The following is a 15,204-nucleotide window of genomic DNA, read 5'->3' on the forward strand; positions in this document are numbered from 1 at the left end:
ACAAATTATTATTGGTTAAGATAAGAAAACCTGCTGCTAATCTCAAATGTTTCACATTGATACAGGTTTTTATATATTAATGCAATTATAAGTTTTTTTGTTATGAAATATGCATATATATCTATATGTTTCTATTCTTGTTTGAAATGTTATACCTATTCGATGTTCTAAACTGCTGGGAAGAAACCACAAGAAAACGGACTTTGATGGAAATTTGCATGTTGTCTAAAAAGCAAGAGAAGGTGAAAGACTGGAATAGTGAGATGAAAGGAAAAAAATGAATTTGTCTATGTCTGGCTGATCCAGAAGAGCAAACATAGAGAAAGGCCTGATCTGGAGGTACATGGAAGTTATAGACGGCCAGAGAGAGCTAAGTATGTAAACTATGCTGAATTTGAGGGGAAATTGTAAGATATATTTGAGATTTAACCACGTTATGTTAATTCTGGTTGGTTTTCTTCATTTTAAAAATAGCTGATTCTCCATTGCAAAATGTTTATGTTAAAAATGGAAATATGTACATGTATGTGTATATGAACACTCATGTGACTTAGGTTTAACTCTATATATGTGAATATAAGCTAGCTTTAATTCTGTACGGTATGAAAGAAAGTTGGATCCAACAGTGTGTATGTGTGCTTGTAACTATTGTTTTATCTTAAACAGCAACCACACAGTCTTCCTCCATGCCTTGTAAAGACTTTGTCCCATTCTGTAGGCTGTCCCTCCCCTCTGTTGTTTCCTTTGATGTAAGGAAGCCTTTAAGGTGCACGAGGTCCCACTTGTTACAGGGGCCACTTCCCAAGCAACTGCAGTCCTGTTCAGAAAGGATTTGTCTGTGCCAATATCTCAAAGGGTTTTCCTTACCTTTCCCTTATCAATTTTAGAATTTCAGGTTTTACATAAAGGTCTTTGGTGCATTGGAAATTGATTTTAAGATGGGGAGAGATATAGACATCTCGTTTCATTCTTCTACATATGAATATCCACTTTTTGCTAGCAACATTTGTTGAAGAGATTGCCTTTTCTTTAGGGCATACTTTTGAAATCTTTTTCAAAAATCAAGTGGCCATAGCTACTTGAGTTTAATTCTGGGTTTTGTATTTTATTCCATTGATTTTTGTGTCTGTTTTTGTACCAGCATTACACCTTTTTTAAATTAAGATTTTCCCGGGCGGTGGTGGCGCACGCCTTTAATCCCAGCACTCGGGAGGCAGAGCCAGGCGGATCTCTGTGAGTTCGAGGCCAGCCTGGGCTACCAAGAGAGCTCCAGGAAAGGCGCAAAGCTACACAGAGAAACCCTGTCTCGGAAAACCAAAAAAAAAAAAAAAAAAAAAAGATTTTATTATTTACTTATTTATTTATTTACTTATGTGTGTATCTGTATGTGTTTGTGTGCATGCATGTGAACCTGGATGTGTGTCCTTTAAAAGTATCCTACAGGAACTGAGGTCTAGTTAATACAATTTAAGAGGCTTTTGCACTCAGAAGTGCACACACACACACACACACACACACACACACACTTTCTTGAGGTGTGAAGTCCATCAGTACAGAGCAGTGCTGGAGCAGTTGTGTCCTGCTGGGGACAGGAAAATCCTATTTCAGTGGTAACTCTGAGTCTCCAGGGTCAATACTTGGAGGTCTTGGTTTTACTGTGGTTGATACAATTTAAGAAATAAATCTTAAAAAAAAAAAAAAAAAGCTGGGTGGCGGTGGCACACGCCTTTAATCCCAGCACTCAGGTGGCAGAGCCAGGTGAATGTCTGTGAGTTCAAGGCCAGCCTGGTCTACAGAGTGAGTTCCAAGACAGGCACCAAAATTATACAGAGAAACCCTGTCTTGAAAAACAAACAAACAAACAAACAAAGTCCATCCTCCTTAAAATTTCACATGCCCTTTTAAAAATTAGTTCATGTGTGGTTGTTGCCAAACACTACTGACAATGGGATTGTACGTGGTTTGTTCATAAAAGTCTTTTCAGGGCAGAGGTGATGGCTCATTGTGCAAAGTGTATGTCTTGACCTTGTAAGCCTGAGGACCTGAGATGAGATCACGTAAACTCTTGTAGGCCAGATGTGGTAACATGTGTCTATAATTTTGACCTTTCGGTGGTGAGGTGGTAGACAGAGACAGGAGAATCCCCAGATGTTCGTGAACCAGCTGGAATGCACACTCAGAAAATGAACATACCTCAACCAAGATTGAAGGCAATTGTACTCTGACCACCACACATGCATGTACCTGCACTCACATATGAACATGTGCATTCATCAATCTTTCTCTCACACACACACTTGCCCACCACATGTGCATCATATACACAATCACCAGATATGCACCACAAACACACACAGGCACATGTACAAGCATGCAAAGATAAAAATAAAATTTCAAAATCAATTTCATTGTTCACTTCAAGTGCTGCCTTGCTTTCTACTTCTGGAATGGTTATGTGTGTCACAGAACTTCAAGACTATGAGAATAACCATCTCATTTTACTGTAGATCCTGGACTCTAGACCTTAATTGTCAAGTTCTGAAAAACACTTCATCTTGGTATACACTAGCAAGTTAAACTGCTGCATTTTTATAAATACCTGTGGAGCAAGAGACTGGTCAGAAATAGAGGGGTTTGTGTTTTGTTTTGTTTTACAGTTAGCAGTACAGCCAACAGCAAGCATGGCTTTCCTTTAAAGGGTCATTTCCCACCAATCTTCACCTGTTCCTGTGTTCTGGAAGTTCCTCTTAGGTATTTCTTTGTGAGACAAAATAGTTATTTGGAGATTAATTTTATTTTTCCAGTGTATGACCACACCAAGGTTTACAGAAATATTTTAGGAGATTCTTCCTTTTATGGACCTGGGACGCATTTGTCTAGATGTACATTTACACACTACAACATGAGCTGTATCCTGGCTGTGGTCCATACTGCCAACTGCCAACCTGTCCTCATCATGGCAATGAGAGAAAAGTGTAAACCAAGCATCTTCATCCTATCCCACCCTTGGTTTTGTGCCTTAAATAACCTGGTATTCCCTAGAGAATGACTAGCTGCTCCTGGAGGTCTTGGATGAAGGCTAGAACAATGGTTAAGGATGGTTATGAGCCATGCAAGAGATCAGACACTTTAGTTGTTACACCTCTGGAGTCTGCGATATCTTCACCAGAACGGTCATTTCAAAATCGCAGGGACAGTTTGATGGAATTCACCATAATCTCATCCTCAGAATAATGAGAGTGAATGCTCATGTCAAAATTTACATGGGCAAATCATTTTGAGTCATCATTAATAAATAAGGTCAAACACTAGTACCATTACATTTGATCACACCCACACTCATTTGAAGTGGAAATAGGGTTGGGTGTTTGTAAGTATTTCCCAAAGAGTTTCATTGTTGTTATCTTACTTGAATGGTTACTAACCCAAGAATCAGTCAGTAAACCGGAAACCTGGACCTCTTCTTTCCCTACAGTGTATTTATTCACGGGAACTTGGACACCTAGCATTGGGCTTAAGAAGCACAAAAAGGAAGGAACTGAATGCATGTCAATTTTGTTAAGTTTTCTAAAACTGTGACAGCGAACTTCTAAGACAGTCTCAGAGAGGAACAGGACTGCCTGTAACACACAGTGAGAGGGCATCCAATACCCTAGATAATTATATTTATGAAGATCAAGAAGAAATAAGTCATAAGGCTCCAAACAGTACCAAGAAGTAATTTTAGCACAGTGTGAACATGTGTGGTATTATAAGAACGTACCCATTAATCTACAAATAATAGTTGCCAATTAGAAGTTTGAAATACTACAAAGAGGCTTCTCATGGAATATAGAATACAGAGAAGCTATAGGAATAATTTGAATAATCACTGTCAAGAAATCAGAACAAAATAACTATACAATTAAAAAGGGAGCTCAGAACCCTTGATTTTATCTTTTCTAATGTTATTGTTAAGTATGGATTAAAAATAAAATAAAAACTACCCTTGTGTGTTAGCATACATGGAATATTAAAAAAGCATCAATCACTTTAAGATGGATGGTATTACCACAGATAGTTGTTACTTAAACCTACCTCAAGACTGAAAACAGGATTGTTATCTATTTTCACAGGTACCATCTGGACTCAGCAGATCCTCAGCTTGATTTATTTTGAGGGACACCGAAACAGGACTGAAAACGTGCCAACAGTGGACAGAGCACCGTTCTTTGAGTACAATATTCACAATTTAGACTATGTCAAAATGCCGTCACCACGCATCTTTTCTTCCCACCTCGCATATTACTTAGTACCGAAAGGTCTCAAGGAGAAAAAGGCTAAAGTATGTCATGGAGCTTAGTCACTTTTTGAACAGATAAAATATCTTAAGTGTTGGATAACAAAATAATTTCAGTATTTATGCTATGATGATACCTCTCTCTGAACATTCTTGAGTGTGTCTCCTGGACACCCTTCCACCAGCCTCTGTAGAACCTTTATATGTGAATAGAACAGCAGACTCACAAATACCAGAGTAGTCAGCGTATGGAGGTGGTGTAGTATTTCAGAAGTTGTTGCTGGAGCCAGCAAAGGATCACTTCTCGTTTTTTCCTCTAGTAACTTGGCACGTTGGGCTTAAATGTTTGCCAGTGTGGCAGTTATTGAATGCCCACTCACAGTGGTCTTAAGTTTTCCTTCTGGACTCAATAATGAGATGACACATGCTGATATTTATTGACCAGGACCTATTATAATTCGGTGGAAAGGTTCTACCACTGGTCCAGCTTTTCATTATTATAACTTTAGTGTAATTTTCCTACTGATATGAATTCCATCACTTCTGCATACTAATAGACTTATACTTGTGGCCTTTCTCCTGTTTTAGAACTTTGTGGTTCAAATTGGTTAGTACCATTCTTAATTTAAGTATAATCAAACATATTGACTTTTTAAAATATAAATTCATTTTTTACTTATTTTCTTTTTATTGTGTTTTTATCATTTAAAGCAATTTTAAATTTAAATATATTTTGAACATATTCTTCCCCTCCCCCAGGTCCTTTCAGATCCTCTCCACATCCCTACCCACTCAACTTTAGGTTCATTCTCAAAACACAAACAAAAGCCTAATATAACAACAATACCTTATTTAAGAGATATTTCCTTGTTTCGAGACTAGAAATGCATTTGTTTTCCTGATACTCTTAATAAACTTGCTAATTATTTATAATAGTAGAGAAAAATGTCTTTTTAAATTACATGTGCATGCTGTTAATGCTTTTACCAACATAATAGTTCATTCTTATATTTCCACTTATTTCCAGTGCTATATATAAAGTAGCTCAAAAACTCAATGACTATCAATTGCTATAGCATTAAACTATATGGAAAACATGTTTACCATATTTATCAACTTTACAAATAATATATTTCCAGGATATGACCTGCGTTCTTGTACACATGTGAAAAACTATGTAAATGGAAGTATTCAATTTTTATAACATGAAACAAAAAGTTGATAATCACCTGCATTTTCATCAATATTACCTAAATGAAAATAAAGATTTATTTGGATAAGAAATAGTATATAATTGTTCAGAACTTATTAGAATAACCAAGGATTACTAAAGCAACTCAATGTTTTTTTTCTGCAGATTCTTTACATTTACAGAAATCCCAAAGATGTTTTGATCTAGTTTTTTCATTTTTCAAATTGGGTGGTTTCCTTAGAATCTACAGATACCATAGACCATTATCTGGAAAAATTTCTAGATGGAAAAGGTAACTTTGTTCATTCCCTCTCACTAGTTTATAAAGTACAGATGATATTTAAGCCATCTCAAAGTAGGGAACATATATCTAAGAATGGAGGGAGCAGTGGACCAACATAATCTGATACACAATAATTACCCTGCTGTTGTTCACACCATTTGAGGGGTACCAGCTTGCAGCGTTGTATTATTTGGGAAGTACTTTGGCTAGACAACAAGAGACTTGCAAACATTTTATGCATTCTTTCTAGCTAATGACATAAAAAGAGTCACGCAGAAGAAGGTGAGGGTGAGGGTGTGCTCTCAGTGGCACACACTTGTTGGGAAACTGGAATTATACATGCTACTACTGAGGAAAATTGACTAGTGAAAGGGGCTGTGGGGTGTGGAATCAGGATCTCACACACTGCTAAAATTATAGTCAGGTTCTGCTTCATTGTAGCAAGGAAACACTCTTATTCAGAGAGAGGATACGAGAAATGAAGATACATGACTTCAGAGAGAGGAGAAATATGAACATCCCTTAAGGATAACTTTGAATTCAGACACTTGACCTTACATATGGTTTCTGATCCCCCATGTGGGTGCAGAGAATCACATCCGGGTCCTCAGCAAGAGCAGCAGTGCTTTTACCACTGAGCAGTCCCTCCAGCCCCTGACCCAAGACTTTCTCAATGTCTGTCTTGCTACATCCCTAAATAGGTAGGTTGGTAGGTTGGTATGAGCCTTGTGTAATTGTTACACAAAAATAACTCTTTTAAAATAGTCAGGTAGACATCCAGTTGGAGGGGCTTCATTTTTATTTCTGAGCAGTCTAAACCAGAAAAGAACAAATAAAGTTTGCTGTTCAATAAGTATAGTGTCTTGACTTTGTTACTCACTTATCTTCCCTTCAGTGGTAGGAAGCTGTTGGTTTGACCACATCAGAGGCTGGTATGAACACAGACATGACTTCAATATTATGTTCCTGAGCTATGAAGATATGAAGAAGGTAAGATGAGAAAGATGTTTTGAAAATTATTTCTCATCTCTGAGTTTAAACAACACACTCCCAGATGTCCTCATATCACACTCTTCCCTGGGTTCAGTATTGAAGGAGGTTCCTGTCAGCCAGCCTCTCCTTTATTGATTGGTCTGCCCCGAGGCTTTCTTTTCCCAGTGGTCATCTCTTGTGATTCCTTCTAATGTATCCACCTGTGTCAATAAGACAACCTATTTGTCTAGAATAGACTTATCTTTTAATGATATTATCAACCCTCTTTAATTATTTGTATTAGTAGATCCAGTGGGGTATTGACATTCATGAACACAGCATGCATTGGTCTTATCCGATCACTCTTACTCCACCGATTGTTTTCTCAGGACTCTTACCAATTCCTAATAACCATAGTTTGACTTTCAGAAAGACCATTACATTTTTTCTTATCTCCATAGGAGAGAGATTTGATTTCTATTTCTTTGTATTGCTTGATTTCACTTAATCTGATGTTTTAAGGTTCATCCATTACCGACACAGATTTTTACTTTTCTTTGTTGTATTTGAATACTAATGGACTAGATATTGTAACTGTAATTCTTGCTTGATAACTGTTCTTTATATGTAACTTTACTATGTTAAAGTTAAAACATTCCTTCTCAATTAGACAGCAAAGGGGAAATGCTGTGGGATAATGCTCTTTTTTTCCCTTTTATTTTATTTTACAATACCATTCAGTTCTACATTATCAGCCACGGATTCCCTTGTTCTCCCCCCTCTTGCCCCCCTCCCCTTCCCTCCAGCACACCCCCCATTCCCACCTCCTCCAGGGCAAAGCCTCCCCCGAGGACTGAGATCAACCTGGTAGACTCAGTCCAGGCAGGTCCAGTCCCCTCCTCCCAGACTGAGCCAAGCGTCCCTGCATAAGCCCCAGAAACCAAGGTTGGATAAAGCACAGGGACAAATAGCCAAATGAATGGAAACACATGAACTATGAACCAAAGGCTGAGGGGCCCCCAACTGGATCAGGCCCTCTGAATAGGTGAGACAGTTGATTGGCTTGATCTGTTTGGGAGGTCCTGTGCTCATTGCATGAGTTGGCTGTTTGAAACCTGGCTCTTGTACACTGGTTTAATAAAACACTGATTAGCCAGTAGCCAGTCAATAAGTAAAGGTGTGGCGAGGAGACAAGGAGAATTCTGGGAAGAGGAAGGGCAGAGTCAGGAGTCACCAGCCAGACACAGAGGAAGCAAGATGACAAGGCAGAACTGAGAAAAGGTACCAAGGCATGTGGCTAAACATAAATAAGAATTATGGGTTAATTTAAGTGCTAATCAGTAATAAGCCTGAGCTAATGGCTAAGCAGTTATAAATAATATTAAGCCTCTGTGTGATTATTTTATAAAAGGCTATGGGACTGTGGGTGAGAGATTTGTCCCGACCACAGACCAGGCAAGTGACAGGAAATCTTCCGACTATAATTTGTGTCTAAATAATACTCTATTTTTGTATTTATAGTGTTTTTTTTATTCTTTTGTACATTGATTGGCATCTAGGCACATTCCATGCTTTGACTAGGGAGAGGAATGCAACAACATTGGATGCCAGTTAGGTTTTGGAATGCTGACTTTATTTTCATTGGAATATAACAAGGAATGTTGTCATTGTGTTATATTGTGGGCCTTTTTTTTTTCCGAGACAGGGTTTCTCTGTGTAGTTTTGGTGCCTGTCCTGGATCACCCTCTGCAGACCAGGCTGGCCTCAAACTCAAAGAGATCCCTCTGCCTCTGCATCTCAAGTGCTGGGATTAAAGGTGTGTGCCATCACTGCCCCCTCGTGGGCCTATTTTTAATTGCATAAGATCTACACTGTTATTCATGGTAAATGCTCTTGCACTCAATATCTAATCTGATACACTATTTTGAGTATCTTGGTTTTGTTTGTTTCTATGCTGGTAATTGAAACTGGAGTCTCATGCATGCCATACAAATGTTCTCCTTTTAATCTACATTCTCAGTCAGAGTCTAGGTTTTTGGATAATTTTTAATTTTGTCTCCTTGAATTAATAACCAGAGTTATAGTTAAAGTTTTCAGGTAATCTGATTCTATTTCTGTCTAATGTGCTTTCCATTTCTTCAAGTCCCTTCATGGTCATTGAACAGTGAAGCTATTTGTAGAAGTAAGTTACTAACTATGATGTAGTTATTGTATGGGCCACATAAGTTCCTTTCACATGAAAGAAAGATAAAGAAAGGAAAGCTGGGTGAGAATGCCATGAGGAGCAAGTCAGTAGGGAGCATTCCCCACAATCTACCTCAGTTCCTGACTTCAGTTCCTGACTTCTCTTGATGATGGACTATCACCTCCAAGGTGAAATAATTCCTTTTCTTCCCACATTGTTTTGGTCAGTGTTTTATCACAATAGAAGTCAGACAGATATAGATAAAGTGTTCTGTAAATAGTTGTTATATCTTTTTAACCTGTAATGAAATTTAACTGTGTTTTCTATGTTGATTTTTAATTTGGATGGCCTATTTAGAATTGAAAATGAGGTGTTGAAATCAGCTACCAATATTTTCTCAGGGTCTATCTGGACTTTTTTTGTCCATTGTTTTTTTTTTTTCATAAAAATGGAAGTCACAATTTCATATTTAAAATTTTAGTACATATATTTTTATCAAACATTTTGTTTCAAGTAACAGTAATTTAATGCATAGCCATTTATAGAAATTACGACAGTCGATTAAAATGACTGATGAAGTTCCAGAAAAAGAATTTGTGTCACATTCTCTATTTATAGAATGACTATAGCATTTTTGGGTTCCATGATTTTTTACTAACTTTTGAAATCTGGAAAGTATGAATACTGCAAACTTAACCACTTCTTTCAAGGTTATTTACCCATTTAGTATCTTTTCAAATAAATTTTGCAATGGGTTTTTCTATTTTAATTGAGATCTTAAGAACTTCACTGAATGCAGATTGTTTTGGATGTTACCTTAAAGTTACTGTTTTGCAATTCTTTTATATTAGACAATTGTCTGTTTGTTATCTTGTATTTTTTCAGTAATGGCTGGATATTTCAATAGGCTAGTCTCACTGCCTTTCTTAACTTTAATGCTAAGATTTTTAGTGTTGTTGATGCAGTTTCCTTATTAATGTATAGAAATTCACCTGGTATTTGTGTGGTTTTGATTTTGTACACTACACCATTGTAAAACGGCATTGGTATTTGTTAGCATTTTCTGCACTGGAAACCACATGACCTACTTAGCATCCTTCTAGATTACAATCTCTTTTACCTTTTATTGCCCAATTGTTCTGTTCTTTATTATCAATGTTGTAGTAAAGAGAGGTCGGAATGTTTGAGTGATTCCAACACCACCTGAAAGTCTTTATATCTATATCTACTACTAAGATTGATTATATGTGTTTACATGCAGCCTTTTGATTTGAAATACTTTCTACTGCTATGTGCTATGTTTTACAGAAAGGAAAGTTTTTTCTATTATCAATTGAAATAATCATATTAATTTATTTTCCCCTTTGCTTTTGTTCAGCCATCTTTGCTGTCCAGGAGGGAATTTTAGTGTTCATATCACATGGTTGGCTGAAACTCACACCTCCATCATAAAGTCATTAATTTCTCAACCCATGACTTCTCTAGGACCTCAGGAACTCAGTGCTTAAAATCTGCAGTTTTCTGGAGAAAAAACTGAGTAAAGAAGATGTGGATGCTGTTGTGAGACAAGCTACGTTTCAGAACATGAAATCTGACCCACGAGCAAATTATGATAATATTATAAAAAATGAAATCGGGGAGAGAAACAAAGGCTATTTCTTGCGCAAACGTGAGAAACACCTCTATGTGTAGTAATAAAAGTACTGATACTTCCCCGAATCTCTTCTCTTGGAGCAAAAGTACTGTGCTTCCAATGTGTTTCTCCAGGTGATAAGGGCACTGGGAACCTAGAGAACATAATAAATCTTAATGGACACTGAACTAATAGTTTCTCCAGAAATTTAAGGGTATTTTAGTAAGAAACATGATAGTTTTACAAGTGTGGCTTTCCTTCTTTAGAGCTCATATGACTCAATTCTTTGAAGGCATGTCCGCAGTCTTGACCTAGGCAATGGATAGTTTAGACGAAACAGTTCTAAGCTGGGTGATTTTATTTATTTTGAAAGAAAGTCATGCTACATGGTCTAGGCTGGATCACAGACACTGTGTAGCTCAGGCTGGCCTAGAACCTGGTTTCCTCCAGCCTCTTGCTTGCAAGTGCTGGGAATAGACTTGAGGCATCACGTTTGTATTAGTCCAGAAGAATTTTAATTTTACTTCTGTTTATTTCCTTCAGGATATTATAAAATATATCCTGCTGTGTATCTGGAGTGAAGGAGGTTGAATTGCTCCATCCTCGTGTGCCACCCTCCTTCATTACAGTAATTACAGTTGTGTCTTCTGTGATTCGCTTTTGTATCAACCAACCGAGATTTTATTTTCACTTCTGAGACATGGCCTCATACATGTGACTCTGGCCGGTTTTGAACTTGCTATGTGTAACTGAGGGTTACCTCTAACTCCTAGCATTGCCTCTACCTCCCACGTGGTGGGGACACAGGCATGGACAACCATACGCAGGTATTGTGACCTAATTGTGTGTCAGCAGCTGTCAAGAAAGAATGGCCTCCCCTAAACTGATACTCTTTAACCTCATAAGTCAAAATTTTAATTTATTATATCATTTAATGTAACATTCCATAATGTAATTTGACGTGTGTTTTGATTACTTTTCGATAATTCATCACTTACCATTATAATGATGGACATTGGCTGTATATAATTTTTGAATGTTTTATTGAAATTGTTGTAGATTTTGATAACTTACAAAAATGTTCCTTTTTTTCCTCTTCTCCCATTTAACATCCCTTTACTTCTTATTCTCCAACTAGACCAATGCTCATCAAGTCTCATACCAATGCTAGTTTGCTGTCCTTCAAATGCAAGGAAAACAGTTTGTATAATCACATGTTCTAGCAGAAAATATCATGTGCTTGTTTCCATTTTTAAAGGCTGTAATGGTGGTTGTAAATATGTGCACTGTAGAATGGTAACAGTGGCGACAGCGTTGCCCTTTGTGACCTTAGCTTCATTAATTGAAAGTCTTTGGATTTAATTTTACAATGAAAATTGAGGAATTGACAACTTTGAATCATATGTATGTCTCTCCCACACACACACACATGAAGCACACATTTGGGGTAAATAACAAAATAATTTTTTGTAAAAGTCCTCTAATTGTGGCACTATGCAATTACATTTCTTCTGGCCTTTACATACTCTTTAATTTTTATTAGAAATTTTAATTAAAACATTGTATCATTTGCCTCCTTCCCTGCCCTTCTAACCCTTGGCGTGCCCCTTCCCTCCCGCCTCTCCCATGTGCTCTCCTCTCTCCCTCTTAAACTGACGGCCTTGTTTTAATTCTTAGTGTTATGTATGTCAGTGCATAAGTATATAAACACAACCTGCTGACCTCTTCTAGCGAGAGTCGTGTGGTGTATGGTTTCAGGGCTAACCACTTCGTATTGGTTAACCAGTTAGTGGGCTCATCCTTGAATGGTCAGTTCTCCTTCTCTCACACTCACTAGTTGCCTCTTCAGTGTCTAGGGGTGGGACCCTTGAAAGTTCCTCCTTCCTTGTTAGCGTGCCCATTGACGTTATCATTGTTCAGGCCCTGCTTAGGCAGCTATGTTCTTCAGATATCATGGGGTACAGCATCTCTGTCACTTCTAGGAGGCACAGTATCACTCTTAAGATCTTTCTGCCCCCTCTTCCACAATGTTCCCTGAGTCTTAGGTTCAGGATTCCTGTTTTAGGTGTGTTCCTTGGTGCTGAACTCTGCAGAAGCCATTGGTAGCTGCATTATGAACTGCTATGTTTTTCTGTAATGGTTTCTGTTTGTTTTAAAGAGAAATTTCTTTGATGATAAGCTACACTCATCTGTGGTATAGGGATATGTTTTAGAATGCAGCTAGGAATTGTTCTCATCTTTTAAACTGGTGGTAGTAGGTTTTTTTCTAAAAACCATGACCTTTCTGGGGCAAGGCGTCACATGCCTTTAATCCCAGAACTTTGGAGGCACATGGAGGCCAATCTCTAAGATTAAAGCCAGCATGCTCTACAAAGCAAGTTCCAGGACAGCCAGCATTACATAAAGAAGCCCTGTCTCAAAAAAAAAAAAAAAGTAAAAAATAAAATAAAATCCATGGCCCTACAAGCCTTAAGTAGTTATCTTTATCCCAGCAATGTGGAGCTGACTCAACATATGTAAGTCCATAAATGTAATGAACCATATAAATGTACTTAGAGACAATAATCACATGATTATCACAAAAGATGCAGAAAAAGCCTTTGACAAAATCTAACATACTTTTATGATATCAGTTCTAGAGAGACTCGGAGTGGAGGGAACACACCTTCACATAATAAAGCCTATCTATGACAAATGTACAGCCAACATTATCCTGAATTGAGAAAACCTTAAAGCTGTCTCATGAAAACCAGGAATGAGACAGGACTGTCCACTGTGTCCACTTCTCTTTTTAACAAAGCGACTGAAGCAGTAGCACAAGGCAAGAGAAGGAAATTCAAGAGATACAAACAGGAAAAGAAGAAGCCAAATTATCCCTATTTGAATATGATATGATATTATACATAAAAGAACCCTAAAATTCCAACAAAAACCTGTAGAAACAACCAACAATTTCAGCAGAATTCTGAATATATGGAACCAATTTACAAAAAATATGTAGCCTTTCTACACATCAACAACATACATGTTAAGAAAGACATGATGGACATAATCCCACTTACAAGAGCGTCAACGGCAATAAAATATCCTGGAATAAACCCCACCAAGAAGGTGAAAGACCTCTGCAATGAAAAGTTTAAATCTGTGAATAATTTTTAGGAAGACATTAGAAACTGGAAAGACCTCCCATGTTCACGAATTGGGAGATTTAAGATAGATAGAGAAAATGACTATCTTACCAAAAGGAATTTATGGATACAGTGCAACTCCAATCAAAATATCCACAACATTCTTCCCAGAAAAATAAAAATGGCCAACCCAAAATTCATATGAAATTATAAAATACCTTGGATAGCCAAAGCAAGCATGACCAAAAAGAATAATGTTGTAGGGATTTCCATTTTAGATTTTAAAATACATTATAAAGCTATAATAATAAAATCACTATGGTACTGACATAAAATAGACATATAGACCAGTGAGATAAAATGAAAGACTGAAACATGAGCATATGCAGCTACAACCTTGGGATATATGCTGCATTGTATCAATATTTCTCATGTATTTATATTTGTTAGGGTTTTTGTTTTCTGCTAAAGATTGGTTATGACTGGTTAGATAATGCAAGGGACAGTGATCTAATGTATTTGTTGTGTTATTGCATAGGTTTCTTTCACTGCTCAGTCTTCCATAAAGAAAGGTGAGGTACTAAACTCCACAGAGAACTCACAATGACTTTGCATGGGTTGGAGAAGATACTGAAGTTGCTCAGAGTGACCTTTGCTTTGATAGTTTCATTTACTCACCTATGTGCCTGTCCCTGTGCTTATCCCACTAGGTACCATTGGAGACTGGAAACATCATTTAACTGTGCAGCAGAATGAAAGATTTGACATGATATTCAAGAGGAACATGAAAAATTTTCCCTTAAAGTTTGTCTGGGATGTAAATGAAGAATAGAATTCTAATGTTAGTATAAAAGAAACATAAAAGTTAATTAAGCAGAAGGCCTACTTTTATATCAATATTAATATGTTTCTGTATCTTAATCATTAAATGCCAAACTTTATTAAGGAACAAAATGAATAAACTATGCCTGGATAAATTGCAATAAGTTTAATGAATGATTTCAAATTTCAAAATTAAATTAGTTTGGTTCTAGTTATCATTGGTACTGTGCACTAAAAGCATAAAACATGGTGCTTTGTGATGTAGGAAAATCACTGCAAAGAGTTCTCTGTAGTGGACAATTTTTCTTCATCTTCCATGATGAAATTTTGGATCAAGAACTATGGAGAAATGGCTCAGCCTGTAGAAGACTCTGGGTAAATTCCCAGCACCAACATGGCATCTCATAATTATCTATAACTCCAGTCCATGTGATCAAACACTCTCATATAGACATGAGTGTGGGCAGAACACCAATTGAAATAAAAATTAAATTTTTTTGTATCAAAAAAAAAAACATCTTCCCATTCACACAATGAATCTTGAACTTTCGCTGATTCAAGAAATCAGGAGGGGGATATTTGAATTTTTAATCTGAAAATTATAACCAAGCATTGAATAAAAATCAGAATTGACAAGAACTGGAAAAGAAGGAAGAAGATGTATTCCCTACTTTAATAGATCTAAACTTTTAGTTGATTATTTTTGTTGT

At 37.0% G+C, this 15,204-nt stretch overlaps 1 pseudogene across 1 annotated transcript; it reads left to right on the top strand.

Annotated features, from left to right (window-relative positions):
• Positions 1-3,087: 3,087 nt before the first annotated feature.
• Positions 3,088-14,658, top strand: LOC143268995 (amine sulfotransferase-like; annotated as a pseudogene). Its single transcript, XR_013045246.1, has 6 exons — positions 3,088-3,196; positions 4,095-4,324; positions 5,637-5,763; positions 6,650-6,744; positions 10,397-10,580; positions 14,383-14,658. The product of XR_013045246.1 is annotated as an amine sulfotransferase-like (transcript).
• The last annotated feature ends 546 nt before the right edge of the window (positions 14,659-15,204 follow it).

Source organism: Peromyscus maniculatus, chromosome 16 (genome assembly GCF_049852395.1).
Source record: "Peromyscus maniculatus bairdii isolate BWxNUB_F1_BW_parent chromosome 16, HU_Pman_BW_mat_3.1, whole genome shotgun sequence".
Lineage (NCBI taxonomy): Eukaryota > Metazoa > Chordata > Mammalia > Rodentia > Cricetidae > Peromyscus > Peromyscus maniculatus.